Source organism: Nicotiana tabacum, chromosome 17 (assembly GCF_000715075.1).
Source record: "Nicotiana tabacum cultivar K326 chromosome 17, ASM71507v2, whole genome shotgun sequence".
Lineage (NCBI taxonomy): Eukaryota > Viridiplantae > Streptophyta > Magnoliopsida > Solanales > Solanaceae > Nicotiana > Nicotiana tabacum.
In genome coordinates, this window is record NC_134096.1 from 65,899,100 (window position 1) to 65,919,992 (window position 20,893).

Below are 20,893 nucleotides of genomic sequence, written 5' to 3' on the forward strand. Positions count from 1 at the left end.
CCGCACCGTGTCCTTGAGGATAAGTAAATGAGGATCATCATACTGTCTCTCTCTAATGCACTCATATAAAGAAGACCGAGCGACTGCGCAAGCTAGAACCCGACTAGGTGCTGAAACATTTGACCTCACAAACTGATTAGCCAAAGTCTGGACATCTACAGCTAACGGTCTCTCACCAACCGGAATATAAGCAAGGGTGCCCATACTCATAGCCTTTCTACTCTAAGCATCGGCCACCACATTGGCCTTTCCGGGGTGATACAAAATGATGATATCATAATCTTTCAACAACTCCAACCATCTTCTCTGCCTCAAGTTAAGATCTTTTTATTTGAAATGATATTGAGGGTTACGATGATCAGTAAATACCTCACACGAGACACCGTAAAGGTAATGCCTCCAAATCTTCAGTGCGTGAACAATGGCTACCAATTCTAAGTCATGAATATGATAATTCTTCTCGTGAACTTTCAACTGCCATGATATATATGCAACCACCCTGCCATCTTGCATCAATACTGCACCAATCCCAACGCGAGATGCATCACAATACACTGTATAAGATCCTGAACCTGTGGGTAATACCAACACTGGCGTTGTAGTCAAAGCAGTCTTGAGCTTCTGAAATCTCAACTCAGACTCGCCTGACCATCTGAATGGGGTACCTTTTTGGGTCAGTATGGTCAATGGGCTTGCTATAGATGAAAACCCTTCCACGAACCGACGATAATAATGTGCCAAACCTAGGAAACTCCGGATCTCTTTAACTAAAGTAGGTTTAGGCCAATTTTGAACAGCCTCAATCTTCTTAGGATCCATCTTTATGCCTTCTGCCGATACAACATGCCCAAAAAAGGCAACTGAGTCTAACCAAAATTCACATTTTGAAAATTTGGCATATAACTAAGTATTCTTCAAAGTCTGAAGCACACTTTGAAGATGTTGCTCATGCTCCTCTCAACTGCTGGAGTAAATCAATATATCATCAATGAATACAACCACAAAAGAATCCAAATAGGGTTTGAACACCCGATTCATCAAATCCATAAATGCTGCTGGGACATTTGTCAACCCAAATGACATCACTAGGAATTTGAAATGCCCATACCAAGTTTGAAAAGCTGTCTTAGGGACATCAAATGCCCTAATCTTCAACTGATGGTAACCATACCTCAAGTCGATCTTTGAAAACACCTTGACACCCTGAAGCTGATCGAATAAGTCATCAATTATTGGCAGTGGATACTTGTTCTTGATAGTAGCCTTGTTCAACTGCCGATAATCTATACACATTCCCATTGAACCATCTTTCTACTTTATAAATAATACAGGTGCACCCAGGGCGAGAAACTGGTATAATGAATCCCTGATCAAGCAAGTCTTGTAACTGCTTCTTCAATTCTTTCAACTCTGGCGGAGCCATACGGTATGGTAGGATAGAAATGGGCTGAGTGCCCGGAGCTAAATCAATACCGAAGTCAATATCTCTGTCAGGTGGCATCCCCGGCAAATCTGTAGAAAATACTTCTGGAAATTCAGGAAAAACTGGTACTGAGTCTATAGAAGGAACATCCGCACTAGGATCTCGAATATAAGCCAAATAGGCTAGACACTCTTTCTCGACCGTACATCGAGCTTTCATATAAGAAATAACCATGCTGGCAGAATGACCAGGAGTTCCCTTCCACTCTAACTAAGGTAACCCCGGCATGGCTAGGGTCACTATCTTGGCATGACAATCCTATATAGCATGATAAGGTGATAGCCAATCCATATCCAAGATGACATCAAAATTTACCATATTAAGAAGTAGAAGATCCACACTAGTCTGAAGACTACCAATAGTAACTACACACGAACGATAGACATGATCTACTACAACAGACTCTCCCACCAGTGTAGATATACACACAGAAACACTCAGAGAATCACAAGGCATAACCAAATATGAAGGAAAATATGAGGACATATAGGGATAAATAGATCCTGGATCAAATAGAACTGAATCATCTCTATGGCAAACTAGAATAATACCGGTGATCACAGCATTAGATGACTCGGCCTCTGGCCTAGCTGGAAAAGCATAAAATTGGGGTTGGGCCCCACCACTCTGATTTACGTCCCTGGGACGGCCTCTAACTGGCTGGCCTCCACCTCTAACGGTCTGACCTCCACCTTTAATGGCCTGACCTCCACCTCTAGCTGCCTGACCCCTACCTCTAGCTGGCTGAGCAGGCGGTGAAGCAACCGGTGCCGGTATGATGGCCCGAGAATCCTGCCGAGATTTGTTACTCGACAACCTAGGGAAATACCTACTAATGTGACCAATGTTCCCACACTCATAGCACCCATCCTGATACCGTGGCTGCTAAAGCTGAAGCTGACCCGAACTGGCCGGATAACTGCTGTAGTGACTCTAGAGTGGTGGTGCACTGATAGGAGCTGAATGTGGACTAAATGTTGGCTGCCTAAAGTAAGGCATAATAGGACCGCGACTCCCTGAAGCACCGAAAGATGCCTGAAGTGCTGAATGAAAAGGTCTGGGAGGATGATCCCTACCAAAACTACCCCTGCCTCCAAACGAGGCACCACTGAAACCACCGAACTGACGAGGCCTCTTATCAGACCTCTGCCCTCTCTCCTGAGCAAGAACCATCTCGATCCTCCTCGCGACATTAGCAACCGCCTGAAAGGAAATCTCACTTCCGGTCTCCTTGGCTATCTGAAGCCTGATAAGGTGAGTGAGTCCCTCAATAAACCTCCTCACTCTCTCTCCTTCAGTAGGTAGTAAAAGGAGAGCATGACGGGCTAAATCCACAAAACGGGACTCATACTGAGTAACAATCATACTGCCCTGCTGTAGAAACTCAACTTGCCTGCGGTAATCCTCTATCAATGTGATAGGGAGGAATTGCTCTAGAAATAGCCATGAAAATTACTCCCAGGTCAATGCAGGGGATCTAACTGGTCTGGTCAATGTATAATCTCTCCACCACCTTTTGGCGAAACACGTCATCTGAAATACAGCAAAATCGACCACATTGGTCTCAACTATACCCGTGTCCTGCAGCACCTCATGGCAGCGGTGAAGATAATCATGTGGGTCCTTAGAAGTTTTACCACTGAAGTAAACTGGAAAAAGCTTAGTAAACTTATTCAGTCTCAATAAGGCCTCAGAAGACATTGTGGGCCTATCACTGGCCTGTGCCGCAACAACTGGTTGAACTACCCCAACTGGCGGGACTGCTGGAGCCTGATTATAGGGAGCCATCTAATTCAGAGCGGGAGTAGTGGGAGTTTTTGCTCCTCCCCTAGACTGTGAGATGGCTAGTGCCACAAGAAATGTACCATTCTGGGCCACACCCTCCATAAGACTCACCAAACGGACTAGAGCATCCTCAAGCACTGGAGTAGCTATGAATCCTTCTGAGACCTGAACTGGTCCAACTGGTACATTCTGAACTGGAACCTCCTTCTGAAGATCCACCTGAGGTTCTACAATAGGTGATGCTGCTCGAGCTCTAGACTGAGCTCTTCCTCTGCCTCAGCCTCTAGCATGACCTCGACCTTGACCTCTACCCTTGGCCATAGTTGCCACCGGGGGCTCTGGTCCCTGTCCGTCGGTAGAAGTATTACGTGTCCTCGCCATCTGCGAGAGAATAAGAATAGAATGGTTCAATCATCGATGATAGAATAAAATCGCACCACGGGATAAGAAAAAAGTGATATTGTTCCTAAATTTCATAGCCTCTAAAAGATAAGTACATACGTCTCCGTACCGATCCTTCAGACTCTACTAAGTTTGCTCGTGACTCGTGAGACCTATGTAACCTAGTGCTCTGATATCAACTGTCACGAAAAAAAACAATTCCCACCTTCGGCACCATGATGGTACCTAACATTTCACTTGCTAGGCAAGCCAGCATTAGAATAAAATTAGCTATTTTAACAAAATTTTAAATTAATTAATACCAAGAAAACAAATACGGAAATAACGTCTGAAATAATCCATAATAATCGCGATATCTAAATACCATCCCAAAACTAGAGTAACAAGTGCAGGAGCTTCTAGAATGATTCAAATTAGGGTCTGAATAAAATAAAGTTGTCTGAAAGAAAACACACAGCTAAAGTAAAGTAGACGGGGACTTCAGAACTGTGGACGTTGTACAGTTATACCTCAAGTCTCCTCTAGGTAGCTGAAATACAAGCAAGTCTATGGTACGCCGCTGTGACCAACTCTGAAATCTGCACAAGAAGTGCAGAGTGTAGTATCAGTTAAACCGACCCCATGTACTGGTAAGTGCCGAGCCCAACCTCGACGAAGTAGTGATGAGGCTAAGGCAGGTCACTTACATTAATCTGTATGCAATAATAATAACAACAACAATAATAGAAATAAAATAGGTATCTCTTTTCAACAATTGAAGCCAACTCGGCAGTCATAATCAATTATTATTTCAACCAGTCTCCATTGCGGCGTGCAACCCAATCCCACAAATATTCACATTCAATCCTGTTGCGGCATGCAACCCGTTCATTTCAATTAATTCTGTTGCGGCGTGCAACCCATTCCTTCAATATATTCATTTCAATCAATTCTGTTGCGACGTGCAACCTGCCCCAACAATATAATTTCTCAATAAATTTCCGCTGTGGCGTGCAACCCGCTCCAACAATATAAACTTTAAATAAATCCATTGCGGTGTGCAACACGATCCCTCAATATAAACTTTAAACAACTCTGTTGTGGCGTGCAACCCGATCCCCCAATATATTTATTTTCATTTCCGTTGTGGCGTGCAACCCGATTCCCCCATATATTTTAACAACTCTTAAATGTAATAAAAATACTCCAATAAATACCACGTTCAATGAGAAACTATTAAGCATCAAGGCATACAATAATTATAATTTATTTATGAAACAAACAATGACAAGTAGCAATTAATTGTGGAAATCAGGGAGAAAATAGGCAGTCTAATATTTAATATGTTAAATGTCAAGTAGCAATTAAGACACATAAATCAAATAAGCATGTGACGTTTATTACAGGAATTCAAGAATTAATATTTGACAAGGAATAGGAGAGAAATAATTATTATAATGTCGGGTCCAAACACACTCACGCAAGTATACGTGGTCGTCAAGTAATAAAGTAGTGAATAAAGTATCGTTCCCACGGAGACTTATGATTAACTTTTGACTAATTCAAACTCGAATAGCTTATTGATTCAAGATATTTCTAACAAAATATATAATTTTCTAAATTACTACCTAAAGACTATCAAATAATGAATTGCTAAGAATTAAACACAACACTTAAATAGTTTTGAATAACAATCAATAGGGTATAATATTCCAGGGTCATGGGTCATCTAACATTCATGTTGCATTCTTAGTTTAAAATAACTAAATGATTTATCTGAATTGTTGATTCACAGGGTTAATTTCGCTCGTAAGAATCTGTCGAGTCCTTACTCGCCTATTCAATTTAACTTAATACCTATATGTCTATGGAATTAAGTTTAACAAGAACGCATTTACAATTCCTGTATTGCAACCGAGTAAGGCAATTAGGTATATGTCTATCCTAATTGCGAATCCGTTCCCCGATGCCCGGGTTTGAGAACTTACTCTATTTACTTCTATATGCAATCTAGGGTTCCCACTTTCGAGTTCAACTCTAGATTCGTAGATAGTATTTCACTGTTAGCTACTCAGCAAAATAATTAAAAACAGAATTAAATAAACAACCCAATATGATAAACTCAACGTCGTCAAATTAAACTTCAAACATCAACATTCATGTATACCCATGACCCTAGAACAATAGGGTTCTTAGCCACTCATATTCAGGCAATCATCCAAAATTTCAAAAGAGTGCATAAGAATCAATAAACGAAAGAGAGAATAAGAACTCAAGATGAATTCTGTGGTTTTAGAACTTGGTTGTAGCTTCCTTTCCTTCTCCAATCTCCCCCTCTTAAAAAAAGCATTTTTTAAGCTTATATATTGCGTCCAAAAGTCGTGGGCTAGAGTTCTCCTAACCCTAGTCCAACTCGGCTTCAGGGGTTGATGCTAAGGTGGATGCGACGCATCCACCTCGTCCTCCATTTCTTAACTTTGCATGTGAGGGTGGACGCGACGCATCCACCTTCTCTTCTACTTCCCAGTTTCGGATGCTATGGCGGACGCTATGGGCCGACTTCACTGCTAAGGGTGCACAAAAGATGATGTTTTTTTTCTAGGTTGGATGCGATGCATCCAACCCTTCTTCCTCTGGCTAGACCACCTTTTCTTCATATTTTGCACTCCAAACACCTTAAATCGTCACACATAACTTAATTAGTCATAAAACCAATAATTAAACCATGTTGGGCATTTTAAAGATCAAATAACATCAAGAAGTGGTTAAAACATGGGTAAAGTAACATCAACACATATCGAAATATTCCAAACATCACTACCCCACACTTAAACCTTTGTTCGTCCTCGAACAAACCATCCTATAGTAGACGAAACAAAATTAAGCTCTTATCATTCAAAGCACACTGCACCTATGACCGTGGTTATTTGCAACAATTAGGCTCTAGGCTACGCATCACATACCCTTCCCTTTACTTATGCCCTTCTTCAAAAATATTCAAACAAGTCAACATGCTCATAACAATCCTAGCCTCAAAAACCGACTCATTGTCACAATGTACTCGTGGCTTGAACACCCAACATCCTAGAGAAGTCTAATAATGTTACCTATCCCTCTTGAAACCATGTGCCCTCACAAAAACAAAGAAAGTAAAATCAATCCACACATTCGAATCTCATGCTCATATATCAACGAAAATCGCTCACTCTCACAAAAGAAGTCACATGCATGTAATTGGTACCATAAGCTTGCCCTTAATGTAAATCTCTACTAATGTAAGCTCGCTCGATCTAAAATCAATTAGGACTTTTTCATGGTTGTAATGTGGGCTAAGGGACGGGTAGGATATATTTTAGGAATAGTGACTCAACCTCCTAAGCACTTTAACACATCACCAAATAACTTAAGCGCAAATTCTTCAACCCCACTTCAATTTCACAAATAATATCACCCTCAACAATATTTCCTCTTTCTTTAAACATTACTTTAATTCATACCCACTAGCAAGAACAAAACAACAATTTATTCATCTATATTTATTCCAATTTTGTTTTTGTTTTTTTTTTTCAATTTCCGCTAGTGGTGTATTATTTTACAAAACAAGTGCACCTTTCTTCCTTTCATTGGTTCCACTCAAAGGCCACCCCACACTTAGTTCCTTCTTACTTCTTTTAGCGCTCATCTAATAATTAAAGTGCTTTAAGAGGTAAAAGGATCAAAACAATGTCAATTCCAAATAAAAAGGGTATAGGCTTGTAATGTGGGTACCAACTATAAGTCAATAGGCTCAAATTGGTTAACTAGGGATAAATTTTATTTATGATAAGTAGTAAGCTCAAAAAGATCAAAGAAAGCCTAAAATCATTTTTCAACCCGAGCATCACCTAAAATTTCACTTCAACTCACATACCGGGCAAGTTCTAGACACAAGTACAATACATGGACTACACAAAAAATCTCACCACACATGGCACATGACTCATTAAGGACAGTCACATTCCGACTCTCAAACAATGCAAGTATTCACGAAGCCACGAGATATTAAACATTAAGCGCAAAGTGAACATAAGTCATGTAAACGAGACATAGGTATCACAAACATGCTATCCAATACATGAAGGCTTCATGATCAATTTCAAAACATAGGAGAGGCCCTACATATGCCAAAGCCTGAATATGCTACTATCAAACAAATCAGTAGCCCCCTCGGAATCTCATATTTCTTCCTCCATTTATTTTCTAACTCTAATCTATTCTAAAAGAAAAACAATTTCTACCCGGTTCAAAATACATCCCATGGAAAAGAACCGATGCACAAAGAAAAACCACAGGGGATTATTACTACCTACAAAGAATTTTTTTTTTTTTTTTAATACCTTCAAGAATAAACTGAGAGTTACTCCATATAGATGAATTTACTGCTATTATATGCCATTAATCCAGTGAATATTTTAGTACATTCATCCATACAACGAAATATGAATAGCCCCCACCCCACACTTAGAACTGTGCGTTGTCCCCAATGCACACAAACAAGGTAAAGTAGGGTGAGAAGAACTCCCTCAAGTCAAGGTGGAAGGCTCATCCGCAGTCTGTGGAAGAGCATCTGCATCCATAGCATTCACCAGGACCCCCTCCGGCCTTGCAACATCATCCTCACGCATAGGGAGAGCTGTCATTATCCTATCATCAACAACTGGAGCTGATTCTGTAGCAGGTGTTACAGCGACCTCAATAGGCCTGTTGTGTGGAGCCTCAGTGACTATAGGAGGAACAGGAGTGGATGGTCCGGCAGTGGATGATGCAATCAGCTGTGAGATGTCTGTACCTGCACATTGAACCAGAGCTCTGAGGAGTAATGATATCTCCTTCATCATCGTGGACTGCTCAGTCTGAACTCGGCTTAGATCCGCACGAGTCTGTCTCAACTCATCCCTGGTGGCACTCAACTCGACACGAGTCGCTATCAGCTCAACCCTGTTCTCTTGCATATCTGCTTGCATCTGCTCAAATAATTGTTGAATGGTGAGCTTAGAAGACCTTCCCTTGTTCGGCTCTAGAACATGAGTGACATCGTATGGTCCTGAAGCTTTAGCCTCAATGTCGTCATTCTCCTTGTCCCATAGTACTCCCATCTCTGTCAAGAAAGCCGATAGGGTATTAGCAAAGAACAGCCTCCACTTGTAATTCATCCTAGTGCGCTGCATTTGATCATGCATGATGGCTCCTAAGTTGAGCGGTATCCCCTCCAATAAAGCATATAATACTAGTACGCGGTGACGAGGGACATCAGTTTTGTGTTGGCATGGCATCAGGCGGTTACATATGAAATTTAGAGCCACACGTGCTAACGCACTCATGAATTCCTTGGCTATAGAATGGTACTCCATACTCCCATGCTTCCACTCTGCATCCTTCCTGGTAGGGCATAGGACAGACTTAATGTGTGCATAATCTGGTGTTTTGCATATGGAGTCAAACCTATCTGTAAGTGTGTGTGGCACCCCTAAGAAGTTATTCAGAGCTTCAGCTGACACATTAATATCTACCCCTCTTACTCTCACAATGTTGCCCCTGGCGTGACGCCAATTGGCGTAAAGCTCTCTAACAATGGTGAGGTTGGCTTTGCCGTGACCTTTCAAGATGGGTCCCCATTGTTGCACCTCTCGAATTGATTTTAGAAACTCTGAGTACTTTTTCTTAAGTGTTCCGATGTTGATCGGCTTTTCCGGAATATACTTCTTTGAAACCAGTATCTTCTTATAGGCTCGGAATGCCTTCTCATTAACAAAGTTTTTCTCCCAAGCAACTCGGTCTATGGGTTCACCCTCATCTTCATCACTCATGTCGACATGTAGGAGGTCATTATCTGAATCGGATTCGGACTCAGATTCTGTAGTAATCTTCTCCTTCCCTTTATCAGTCGGATCACTCTTTTTGGAGGCTTTTCTTTGGTATGTCACAGGCTCTCTTATCTCTATTCCTTTGCTTGGTGTAATACCCTTCTTCACTGTCCTCCTGACTAATGTTTCCTCTTCCTCTTGCTCTGAATCATCACTTAACTGCCTAGGCTGCAGTTCCATTTCCTTCTCCGTCCGCTTCCTTTTTTTCTGTGGATTTGGGGCGCCTGCTGCCCGTCCGGTAGGCTTTTTGGGCGGTTGCTTGTTACCATCTTTGTCTTGTTGCTTGGACGGTTTACTCGTTGCTGTCATTTTACGAATCTAAGCACCTGCAATGCAAAGAAATCAACAATTAGCATATGAAACAGCGAAGTTCAGCTTTAAAGCAGTTGCAACAGCCTGCACTTCCAATTATTCGTAAAGTCATGCCATTCAATACTTCATGGAATTATAGCTCATGGCTTTCAGCAAGTATGTGATAACTCTCTTCAATTTTACAAATAAGCATTGTGCTATATAGATATTGTTATGCCCAACATGAGATCTATCCTAGCGACGCTCACTAACCACGGTCAATTTCACATAGCACCTCCCTCGACCCCACACCTATTCTCAAGCATATACCAATGTTGCTCGGTTACTCAGACTTCACCGACGCCTAAATTTTCCTCACGGACAATTCGTCGAACATGTGATATGCAACAAGTGTGCCTAGTTCATTCTATCAGTTGGGTAATGCGACTACCCTCCCAAAATTAACGAGATGAAGGGAATTATAGTTTATCATCTCGCAACTATTATAACTACCAAGAACGACAGCCCTAAACCCCAGGCTTTTTCAGTTCCTTTCTTACTTACATGTGTGATATTTGAAATTGCAAACCTACTTGTTGCTACCATTGAGAGAGTGAAGAGAGAAGAATTAGGAGAGAAGAGAAAGAAAGAACGAAGAAGATGATGCGTACCTGTCGCATTTGTATGCTTCACAAGTTGGATTAAAGAATTTGTATGCGTCGCAAGTTCGATTAAAGAATTTGTATGCGTTTGTATGCCTGACTTTTTTTTTAAGATGTGTTAAAATATATAGCACTTACCTGTGCGTGCGAGCTTAGACGCGACGCATCCCCTCTTCTGCCTTCAAAATTTGTTGGACGCGACACGGACGCGATAGACAGACTTCACTGCCTTGAGCAATTGGCCCGTCAATTTTTTCATGCTGAGGGGGATGCGACGCATCCGCCTCGTTTTCCCATATCTGGACCGAGTTTTTTTTTTTTTTTTATATATACATACAAGATCTAATTCCTACAAAACAATGAACTAACTAACTTGGGTGGCCTCCCAAGAAGCGCCTGATTTAACGTCGCGGCACGACGCAATATGTTCTTCATGCCTCCACTAAATCCATCGTGATCTTGTGACGTGCAATGTCACCACCCCAATAGTGTTTTAATCTTTGGCCATTTACCAAGAATGTCGCATTGGAACCCTTATCACACAATTCTATCGCACCATGAGGTTTCACACTAACCACTTCAAACGGACCCGACCATCGAGATTTAAGCTTTCCTGGAAAAAGCTTTAGCCTTGAATTAAACAGTAGAACTTCTTGACCTGGCTCAAACTCACGATGTTGGATATGCTTATCATGCCACCTTTTGGTCTTTTCTTTATACAATTTGGCATTTTCATATGCATGCAATCGAAACTCATCAAGCTCATTGAGTTGTAGCAATCTCTTCTCACCGGCCAAGTCCATCTCCATATTTAGCTTTTTAATCGCCCAATATGCTTTGTGTTCAAGCTCGACGGGCAGACGGCATGCCTTCCCATAAACCAACCTATACGGAGAAGTACCTATTGGGGTCTTGTATACAGTGCGATATGCCCATAATGCGTCATCCAGCTTCCCGGCCCAGTCCTTTCTATTGATACTTACTGTCTTTTCCAAAATCTGCTTTACCTCTCTGTTGGAAACTTCTACTTGACCACTCGTTTGGGGATGATAGGCAGTGGAAACTTTGTGCTTAACTCCGTATTTTGCAAGAATATTATTCAGCAATTTGTTACAAAAGTGAGTTCCCCCGTCGCTTATCAACACTCTTGGAGTCCCAAAACGTGTGAAGATGTGCTTCTTTACAAAGCTTACCACTACCTTTGCGTCATTAGTAGGAAGAGCAATGGCCTCCACCCACTTAGAAACATAGTCGACCGCCACCAAGATGTATCTGTGCCCGTTAGAATGTGGGAATGGTCCCATGAAATCAATCCCCCAAACATCAAAAAGTTCTACGGCCAGAATATTTTGCAAGGGCATCTCGTGCTTCCTCGTGATAGTTCCGATTCTTTGGCATCTATCACACTTTTTAACGAAGGCATGTGCATCCTTAAACAATTTTGGCCAATAGAAACCTGATTGTAGCACTTTTTGGGCAGTTCTATCCCCGCCGTGATGACCTCCATATGGCGAAGCATGGCAGTCATGCAGTATAGCCTTCATCTCTTCCTCAGGAACACACCTTCTCACCAACTGATCTGCACACTGCCTATATAAGAATGGCTCATCCCACATGTAGAACCTTACATCATGTAAGAATCTTCTTCTATTTTCAGGTGTCAATTCTAGTGGCGTCACCCCACTTGCAATAAAATTCACATAATCTGCATACCATGGGGCTTCACCTGAGGTGACTGCTAATATTTGCTCATCCGGAAATGTTTCTTTGATTGACCCTCCTTCAGCTACATGGTCCCGACTTTCTAATCTGGACAAATGATCGGCCACTTGATTTTCTGTCCCTTTTCGATCTCTGATCTCTAAGTCAAATTCTTGCAAGAGGAGGACCCAACGAATCAGCCTCGGCTTGGCGTCTTTCTTTTCAAATAAGTACCTGATAGCTGAATGATCTATGTAGATGATGACTTTGGTTCCCACTAGATAGGATCTGAACTTGTCAAACGCCCACACCACTGCAAGCAACTCCTTTTCAGTAACTGTATAATTCATCTGAGCTGGATTCATAGTTTTGCTCGCATAATAAATGGAGTGAAAGATTTTATCCCTCCTTTGCCCCAACACCGCTCCGATTGCTATGTCACTTGCATCGCACATCAACTCAAATGGTTGTGCCCAATCGGGGCCAATGATAATTGGTGCAGTCACCAATCTTCCCTTCAGCTCCTCAAATTCTTTCAGACATGCATTATCAAACTTGAAGGTAACATCTTTCTCTAGAAGCTTGCACAAAGGAGAAGAAATTTTCGAAAAATCTTTAATGAAACGACGATAAAAACCTGCATGACCCAAGAAACTGCGAATGCCTTTGATGGATGTCGGTGGGGGCAATTTTTCAATCATCTCCACCTTCGCTTTATCCACCTGTAGACCATCTTTTGAAACCTTGTGCCCCAAAACTATACCTTCACGTACCATGAAATGGCACTTTTCCCAGTTTAGCACCAAGTTCGTCTCTTCACACCTAGCAAGCACTTTATCAAGGTTCATCAAACAACTATCAAAAGAACATCCAAACACAGAAAAATCGTCCATGAATACTTCTACAAATCTTTCAACCATGTCAGTAAAAATAGCCATCATACACCTTTGAAAAGTCGCAGGTGCATTACAAAGACCGAAGGGCATTCTCTTGAACGCATACGTGCCATAAGGACATGTAAATGTAGTTTTCTCTTGGTCTTCTGGGGCTATAGCAATCTGATTATACCCCGAATAACCATCCAGGAAACAGTAGTATTCCTGGCCAGCTAATCTATCAAGCATTTGGTCAATAAAGGGAAGGGGAAAGTGGTCTTTCCGGGTGGCATTTTCAGTTTTCTATAATCTATGCAAATTCTCCATCCAGTGACAGTTCTTGTAGGAATTAAGTCATTATTTTCATTAACTACTACGGTTATCCCCCCTTTCTTTGGCATACATTGAACGGGGCTTACCCATTTACTATCAGATATTGGAAATACAATACCTGCATCAAGCTACTTAATCACTTCTTTTCTTATCACTTCTTTCATGATTGGATTTAGTCGGCGTTGATGCTCTACACTTGGCTTGTGTCCGTCCTCCATGAGGATTTTGTGCATGCAGAAAGCTGGACTAATGCCTTTAATGTCAGACATTGTCCACCCAATTGCTCGCTTGTGCTCACGTAGCACCCTTAATAGCTTTTCTTCCTGTAATTTAGACAAGTGAGAAGAAATAATAACAGGTAAAGTGTCAGAACTTCCCAAATAAGCATATTGAAGGTGAGGGGGTAGGGGTTTAAGTTCCAATTTTGGAGATTTTTCAATTGACGGCTTTGGTGGGGGGCCACTTGGCCTATTCAGGGGCTCAAACGGGATTATTCCTTGCATGTAAGCACATGATGCATCTAGGATATGCATCATCTCCTCAACCTCATCATCCATCTCCAAGCTATCAAACATCATGATTGCTTTTTCTAGAGAATCGTCTAGATATACACTCGTGTCAAGAAGTTTCTCATCCACCTCCACAACAGATATCATAGAGAGCTCCTCATAGTGGCGGGGAAGTTGGATTGCTTTGTAGACATTGAAGACTGCTTCCTCGTTGTCCACCCTCATAATCATTTTCCCTTCTCACTTTAATTATTGCATCACCAGTAGCCAAGAGAGGTCGTCCCAATATGATTGGAACTTGTTCATCAGCCTCGAAGTCTAGAATAATGAAGTCAGCTGGGAAGATGAATTTTCCAATTTGCAGCAGCACATCTTCAATCACTCCTTCAGGGTAGGCTATGGACCTATCAGCTAATTGCAACATCACAGTGGTTGGTCTCGGAGCTCCCAGACCCAATTGCTTAAACAAGGATAAAGGCATCAGATTTATGCTTGCACCCAAATCACAAAGAGCACGTCCCACGTCAATATTACCGATTCGCACTGGAATGGTGAAGCTGCCAGGATCCTTAAGCTTTTGGGGAAGCTTGTTTTGGACCCTTGATGTGCACTCCTCAGTAAGTGCAACCGTCTCGAACTCAGTCAATTTCCTCTTGTGAGCCACTATGTCTTTTATGTACTTAGCATACTTTGGAATTTCACGAAGTACATCCACTAATGGAATATTTAATTGAACCTGACTCAACATAGAGAGAAATTTGTTGAACATGCGATCGTCATTCTTTTTCTGCAATCTTTGGGGGAAAGGTGGTGGTGGCCTTGTAACCTCCATTCGCTCTGAACTTGCATCATTGTAGTATCTATACATGTGGGAGGATCACAAGAAAATATTTTAAACTTCACGGAGTAACTCCTTATAAAGCATGAAGGAAATATAGATTCCCCATAAGTCAGTTTGAAAAACAGAATTATTCGACCTGATCTAACGTATCAAGTTATTAAAAAGTCGGCCTTATTCAAGAGTGTTTGTGCTTAGAAGCGTCACAGATCAAACCCCAACATGTGACGACGAGACTTAAGGAAATATCGAGTTCATAATGAGGCCTTCTTGAAAATTTTCCTCATGAAGAGAATAATAATATAATGGGAAAAGCTAATCAAGACATGGGAAAAGCTAATCAAGACATATATAAAGCCACTCCAAACTACCCAAAGAAAGGACTAAAGTAAATTTTCCCTCAGAATTAGGATCCGTTCACCTAGTTATCATGTTCGGATATTGAAGAAATGCATTAAATGATATACAAGTAATAAAGGATCGATCTTATGATAAGATTCTTTAAGCTATAAATAAATCAGGAATCTATGCTGCAGAAGCACATGCGGATTAGATTATAGAGAACCTTTCTTACGAAGAGGTTCTAGTTGCTATTTTAGATCAGCTTGTCCACTAGTTGAAAACCAAGAAAGTAACTTTCGTAAATATATTGTGGAGGAATAGGAAAGTCAAAGGTAAGAAGTGGGAAGCCATAGAAGGGACAATGTCTAAGTACCTCTGAGTAGCTTCTTGTATCTTTCCCAAGCTTGACGAAGTGTCTCGCCATCCCATTGTTGGAACCCAAGAATTTGGCTCCTCAGCGACTTTGTCTTCTTAGTTGGGAAAAACTTGATCAGGAATTTCCTTGCTAGATCATCCCAAGTGTGGATAGAGTTCGCGGGCTCCTTTTGCAACCATTCCTTAGCTTCCCCCAACAGTGAAAAAGGAAATAGTGTCAGCCTGACATAGTCCTTGGAAACGTTCGGATAATTGTAAGTGTCCGTAATTTCCAAGAAGTTTTGAATATGCCTCTGCGGGTCCTCATGAGATAGACCTACATATTGTCCTATGGACTGAATCAGCTGTACCATGTACTGTTTGAGTTCAAAATGCCCAGTGATATCAGGCTTCACAATAGCCTGAGTCATATTCGCAAGATTGGGCCTTGCGGCTTCAATCACCGGACGATCTTCATTGCCTGCCATCTCTATTGGCTGTGGTTGAACTACGATGTCCAACTCTCTTTCTATTGTCGTTCTAGCTTCGGGTTCCCTTCTCACTCTATGTAGTGTTCGTTCGATTTCTGGATCAAGAGGAATGAGGTTGTTTGCACTTCTACTCCTCTGCATTCGAGAGAAGACCCTGCATTGACACAAACAAGGCAAACTGAAAATTAAAACTTGAACAAATATCTAATAAAAGCTTAACTTAGTCACGTAGCTAATTTCTAAGTCCCCGGCAATGGCGCCAAAAACTTGTCGGGTCCAAACACACTCACGCAAGTATACGTGGTCATCAAGTAATAAAGTAGTGAATAAAGTATCATTCCCACGGAGACTTATGATTAACTTTTGACTAATTCAAACTCGAATAGCTTATTGATTCAAGATATTTCTAACAAAATATATAATTTTCTAAATTACTACCTAAAGACTATCAAATAATGAATTGCTAAGAATTAAACACAACACTTAAATAGTTTTGAATAACAATCAATAGGGTATAATATTCCAGGGTCATGGGTCATCTAACATTCATGTTGCATTCTTAGTTTAAAATAACTAAATGATTTATCTGAATTGTTGATTCACAGGGTTAATTTCGCTCGTAAGAATCTGTCGAGTCCTTACTCGCCTATTCAATTTAACTTAATACCTATATGTCTATGGAATTAAGTTTAACAAGAACGCATTTACAATTCCTGTATTGCAACCGAGTAAGGCAATTAGGTATATGTCTATCCTAATTGCGAATCCGTTCCCCGATGCCCGGGTTTGAGAACGTACTCTATTTACTTCTATATGCAATCTAGGATTCCCACTTTCGAGTTCAACTCTAGATTCGTAGATAGTATTTCACTGTTAGCTACTCAGCAAAATAATTAAAAACAGAATTAAATAAACAACCCAATATGATAAACTCAACGTCGTCAAATTAAACTTCAAACATCAACATTCATGTATACCCATGACCCTAAAACAATAGGGTTCTTAGCCACTCATATTCAGGCAATCATCCAAAATTTCAAAAGAGTGCATAAGAATCAATAAACGAAAGAGAGAATAAGAACTCAAGACGAATTCCGTGGTTTTAGAACTTGGTTGTAGCTTCCTTTCCTTCTCCAATCTCCCCCTCTTAAAAAAAGCGTTTTTTAAGCTTATATATTGCGTCCAAAAGTCGTGGGCTAGAGTTCTCCTAACCCTAGTCCAACTCGGCTTCAGGGGTTGATGCTAAGGTGGATGCGACGCATCCACCTCGTCCTCCATTTCTTAACTTTGCATGTGAGGATGGACGCGACGCATCCACCTTCTCTTCTACTTCCCAGTTTCGGATGCTATGGCGGACGCTATGGGCCGACTTCACTGCTAAGGGTGCACAAAAGATGATGTTTTTTTCTAGGTTGGATGCGACGCATCCAACCCTTCTTCCTCTGGCTAGACCACCTTTTCTTCATATTTTGCACTCCAAACACCTTAAATCGTCACACATAACTTAATTAGTCATAAAACCAATAATTAAACCATGTTGGGCATTTTAAAGATCAAATAACATCAAAAAGTGGTTAAAACATGGGTAAAGTAACATCAACACATATCGAAATATGCCAAACATCATATAATAATTAATTTGTGTCTTAAAGCAATTTAAGATGTTTAAATAATTAAGCAAATAATTGAATTGACAAAGTATAGGCCCTCGTCACCTTGCCTATACATCATTGCACATGAAATTCACATAGTAAATAATTCATGGGTTCTATTCCCTCAAGTCAATGTTAATCACGACACTTACCTCGCTTTGCAACCAAGTTCAAGAATCCAATAAAACTTTGCCTCGCGAATTCATGTCCGAAATCCTCAAATCTAGTCATAAACAATTCAATATACTCAATACAAATCGTAGGAATTAATTCCATATGAATTTACTAATTTTCCGGATTAAAATCCAAAATTCATCTAAAATATCATCAGTGGGGCCCACATCTCAAATCTTGAAAAAACTTATGAAATCCGAACACCCTTTCCGAGACGAGTCCAACCATAGAAAAATTATAAAATTCCGATGTCAAATGGACCTTCAAATCTTAATTTTTTGTTTTAGGAAAGTTTTACAAAAATTCCAATTTCTTCCATCTAAATCCGAAATAAATAATGAATATAGACATGGATTTGTGAAATATAATCACTTTTGGTTATAGAACACTTATCCAATTCAAAGTCGTGAAAAACCCTTATGGAATCGCAAAAATCCAAGACTCAAAACTCAAAAATGAGTAAAAATGGCTAAAACCCGATATTATGTATTCTGCCCAGCTTTTTCGCATCGGCGGACCAATTTTCGCATCTGTGGACTCACATCTGCGAAGAGGAGTACGCTTTTGCACAAGGCTGCCCCTTCCCCCTTTCCTTCTTCTGCAATGCATGGGCCGCTTCTGCGATCCCGTTTCTGCGACAGCCCATCCGCTTTTGCGAGGCATGGCTTGCTTTTGCGGCCAAGACTTCGCAAAAGTGAAGGCACCAGAAGCAGCAAACTTTCAAATTTTGCTTAAGTCCAATTCCTGTTCTGATTTTGATTTGAATCACACTTGGGGTACTTGGAACCCCGTCCGAATATACCAACAATTCCCATAACATAATACGGACTTACTCGGGGTCTCATATCAAGTCAAACAACGTTGAAATTATAATTCACACCTCGATTCGAACTTTTAAGTTTTCAAACTTTTCAATTTACAAATCTTGTGCCGAAACATGTTAAATGAATCTGGAATGACTTCAAATTTGGCACATAAGTCATAAATGACATAACCGAGCTATTCAAATTTCCAGAATAAAATTTCGACCCCGATATCAAAAAGTTAACTCCGTGGTCAAACTTGAAAATATTTAGCCTTTAAATTTCTAGTTTCCGTTAAATGGTCATTCATTGAGATAGAGACCTCCAAATTAAATTTCAGAAATACGCCCAAGTCCCAAATCAAAATACGGACCTACCAAAACTGTCAAAACACTAATCCGGATCCCTTTGCTCAAAATTTTGACCAAAGTCAACTCAATTGAGTTTTTTTAAGAAAATATACTACTAGGTTATTACCCTAGTAGCTATTATATATAATAAATCCCAAACTGGGTAAAATTACAGAATGTTTAAGTAACCTACAAACAAACAATGTAAGAGTAGCATAATGAAAGATGGAAAATACAAGGTTAGTAATTTGCAGCATCAAAATGTTGCCGATGACTGTGAATGTACACACCAGTTGCCAACAATTTGTTGTAGCACCTACAAAGCTCTCACTAGGCGCCATTTGTTGCAATCCAAGGATTAGGTATGTTTAAATCCAGTAGTTGTATATCAAAGCATATTGGACATTGTGATCTTGAGGCTGAAAATTATAGCATCATTGTTGATACATTGAACAAGACTTTAAGATGAAAGCATAATAGCGACACAGCTGCCTACTTGATACATGAGGACAATATAGTGTCATCTCATCTCCAGATTGAGCATGCATGCACATTAATACCACTGGATAATGAAATGACATTATACTGTCAATACCAAAACCAGATGTGTGCAGCAGTTTTCCCTATATTTCATGTGAGTAGATATCCTCAGTTTGATATACCAATACCAACAAATCATACACCAAGAGGTTATTCATATGTGCAGCCATATACTGTGTATAAATGCAATCACATTTAGTATAAGCCGTATTTATGAGTTGGCTGCTTGACTCCATGGTTCTGTAGTTAAACCACCCCCAGAATGAGCATGATAACATGCTAATACCACTGAGAAATAGTCTAACACAACACAAGAATTACACTGCAGTCAAGCTCAGGCCATGTGATAACTATTTGTGTAGGTACATCGGATTGATGTCCAAGCCAAGCTGCTTGTGATGTATAGTAGGATAGCTTCCATTTTTCTGATTCTGATGTGTACTAATATCTGTGTTGTTTCTGAGTACGTACAGCAGATTGCTGACCCCTTCAAGCTGATTGAAATTAATCTGTATAGCATGATTGTGTTGTCATCTGTGTTGCTGATATTTGGTTGTTGTGATGTGCTGAGAATCTTCCATAATGAGCAGTGCAATATGCTAATACCTCTAGGAGTTGATACTAGCACAAATAGGCAGTAAGACTTTTCAGAGGAGCAGCAAACATATGTTGTGTAGAACTAGTGTTCTACTGATTATTTATAATGTCTACACCCCTCTGTATACTTGCCAAAGCAATCTTATCCTGTCTATGAAACCTGAAAAATAAAGTAATCAAGTTAGGATGTAGTGTTGTGCTCCTAGGTTTCTGTGTGTGTTGAGAACTTTGAAGATAACTAAGTGGTGAGTGGTGAGGAAAGGTTGTTGTTGGTGCTAGCTTGTGATTCTCTTATTAGTTATCTTCAAATCATTCCCACATAGCAAGAAGCAGTGGCAACTCCAACTGGCAGTTAATGATAGACCAGGCATTGAACAACAGTATTGGTTCTGCTGAAGACCAGTCATTTTTGTGATTATCTTATATGCAAAAGAAGTGCAGGTTGAGCATATACTGTAAACCCAGTAGAGGTTGAACATCCTCTGGCATCTGAATGGAACTAGTCCTTGCCTCAGTTTTCTGATCTTGTTATTGATCCCTACAAAATGAAGCAACCAAGTTAAGATGCAATGTTGTGCTCCCAGGTTCTGTGTGTGCGGGGAACTTTGATGTTGATTGGGTGGTGAGTGATGAGGGCTATTGTTGGTGCTAGATTGTGATTCCCTTGTTGGTTATCTTCAAGTCATTCCCACATAGCCCTAAGTAGTGGCAACTCCAACTGGCAGTTAATAAAGAAGTATTGGTTCTGCTAAAGCCTAATCATTTCTTGATTGTCTTATGTATAGAAGCAATGCTGGTTGTATATTATAGCCGCAGTTTTCTAAGCCTT